This window comes from Oncorhynchus keta, chromosome 8, assembly GCF_023373465.1.
Source record: "Oncorhynchus keta strain PuntledgeMale-10-30-2019 chromosome 8, Oket_V2, whole genome shotgun sequence".
Classification (NCBI taxonomy): domain Eukaryota; kingdom Metazoa; phylum Chordata; class Actinopteri; order Salmoniformes; family Salmonidae; genus Oncorhynchus; species Oncorhynchus keta.
In genome coordinates this window covers 24,955,030-24,958,052 of record NC_068428.1, presented here as the reverse complement: position 1 = coordinate 24,958,052, position 3,023 = coordinate 24,955,030, and positions in this window count along the sequence as shown.

The following is a 3,023-nucleotide window of genomic DNA, read 5'->3' as shown; positions in this document are numbered from 1 at the left end:
CCCACTCATTACCGTCTTAACCCCTCGTTCCATGTGTCTCTCCTCAGGCCGATGGTGGCTGGCCCGCTCCAGGAGGCTGAAGTGCGTACCCCGCCTCCTCTAGACATCGAGGGGGTTCCGGCGTACTCTGTTTGATCCATTTTGGATTCGAGACGTCGGACGAGGGGCCTTCAGTACCTCGTGGACTGGGAGGGGTACGGGCCGGAGGCGAGATGCTGGGTTCCGGTGGAGGACGTGTTAGATCCTTCCATGTTATCAGAATTCCACCGTCTCCATCCGGATCACCCTGCACCTCGCCCTCCGGGTCGTCCCCGAGGCCGGTGTCGACGCGCAGCTGGAGCCGCGGGGTCAGGGGGGGGGGTACTGTCACGACTTCTGCCGAAGTCGTTGCCTCTCCTTGTTCGGGCGGTGCTCGGCGTTCGACGTCACCGGTTTTCTAGCCATCATTAATCCTTTTTTCATTTTCCATTTTGTCTTGTCTTCCCACACACCTGTTTTCTATCCCATTCATTACCTGTTGTGTATTTAACCCTCTGTTTCCCCTCATGTCTTTGTCAGAGATTGTTTTATTGTCAGTGTAGTGTGATTGTTGTATAGGTGCGAGTCGGGTCCTCGTACCCATGTTCGTTTGTTTATGTACGTTTAGTGTTATGGAGCACACTCCGTGGACTTCATTAAAAGACTCCATTTTACACTCCATTTGACTCTCCTGCGCCTGACTTCCCTGCCACCTATTACACCTATGCATGACACCACCACGTATCCAATTGACCACCAGAGACATTCTTCAAAGGACAAAGGACTCGGTTTGGCAACACGGCCTTCCATCTATCTAACGAAGCGCAGCTCAGAGTAAATATTTGTTACATTTTCCTTTACCGAATGGGCGGTAATTACCGAATGGGCGGTAATTTAGAATGCATAAAATACTATATTTACGATAGCACAGCTTCTTCCTTTGGTCCTCCCGCTCTTTCACTCAAACCCAGCCCTTTTCTTTTGTGCAACCAGCTGTCATATCTGTTCCGCCCGCTAGGAACGTTTTCCTTTATGACATATTTTGTAAACAAGGTATGATTAATTCTGTGTTTATGTAATTCTGTGTGATTAGTTTGGAATTTAGTAAATAAATAATGAACCCAATTTTGTATTGCTGATTCAACTTGTTAGCCAGGGTTCGTGAAGATAACCAAGAATTTACAACTTTCAGATGAGACTGAATTAAGGTGACGATTAATATTGACTGCTATTGATGTAAAATATTACTAGGTCTTTAAGAGTTTATTCGGAAGATAACAGCTCTATAAATATTATTTAGTGGAGCCCCGACTCTCTATTTAATTACATTTACATGATTAGCTCAATGAGGTAATATTAATTACGGAGAAATAATTTTATAGAATAGCATATCATATCACTTAATCCGGCATAGCCAAAGACACGACAGTCCCAACAAACAGTTCCTGCTTGAAAAGCCACAAAGGTCGCTGAGTTAAAGCAGTGGGCATGCAAGAGTGGGCCAAAATTCATCCATAGCGATATGAGAAACTGATCAACAACTACAGGAAGGGTTTGGTTGGAGTCACTGCAGCTGAATGTGCTACAACCAGTTATTGACTGTAAGGGGGTAATTACTTTTTCATTGAGTGTTGCAGAACTTTGTTTATGAAATAAATAAAATAATGAGTATGTAATTCTTGTGTTATTTGTTCACTCAGGTTCCCTTTATCTAAAATTAGGTTTTAGTTGAAAATCTGATAACACTCGTTATCAAAATTATGCAAAAGTGGAGAAAATACTTTATCACAGCACTGTATACTTCAAAACGACAACAAGCCAGGTTTCAAAGGATCCAAAAGCTGTGAGGACAACAGCACCCACAACACAGCCCTGAAACAACCTAAAAAGTACCCCTTGTCTCCTCTGTGGGTCTGGTATTCCTTAGTCATGCCTCACAGCCCCAGCCTGATTAATTAAAGTAAATCCAGAGCCTGTCCTAATTACACACACAGGACCTCAATTTGTGTTTATTACTGCCTTGGTATTTCAAAACCAGTCATTAGAGCAAATTGAAATCGGTCACGCAGGCAAAGGCCTTGGAGGTCAGCCCTTTTGTGTCAAATGGCCCTGGTCTGTTTCTTTGTTTCCCCCTGACCATCTCCGGGGGAGTGGACATCTCCTCTCAGGGGCAGAGGGAGGAGAAACCTACACTTTTTTGAGCAGTGTATATTATATATTTGAGATTCTTCAAATAGCCACCCTGTGCCTTGATGACAGCTTGCACACTCTTGGCATTCTCTCAACCAGCTTTATGAGGTAGTCACCTGGAATGCATTTCAATTAACAGGTGTGTCTTCTTAAAAGTACATTTGTAGAATTTATTTCCTTCTTAATGCGTTTGAGACAATCAGTTGTGTTGTAACGAGGTAGGGGTGGTATGCAGAAGAGAGTTCACAGAGTTCAAGTAACAGACACATCTCACATTTTTTACAGTATAACTTTAGTATTCTGTACAGGCTTCCTTCTTTTCACTCTGTCAATTAGGTTAGTATTGTGAAATAACTACAATGTTGTTGATCCATCCTCAGTTTTCACCTATCACAGCCATTAAACTCTAATTGTTTTAAAGTAACCATTGGCCTCATGGTGAAATCTCTGAGCAGTTTCCCTCCTCTCCGGCAACTGATAGAGGAAGGAGGCCTGAATCTTTGTAGTGACTGGGTGTATTGATACCATCCAACGTGTAAATAATAACTTCACTATGCTCGAATGGATATTCTTTTTTTTCTTTTTTTTACCCATATACCAACAGGTGCCCTTCTTTGTGAGTTATTGGTAAACCTTCCTGGTCGTTGCAGTTGAATCTGTCTTAAATTTACTGCTTGACTGAGTGACCACTACTATTGCACCGAGTGAGTCCCTGCAACATATTATGTAACCTGTTATGCAAATTTTTACTCCTGACCTTATTAAGGCTTGCCATAACAAAGGGGTTATATACTTATTGACTCAAGACATTTCAG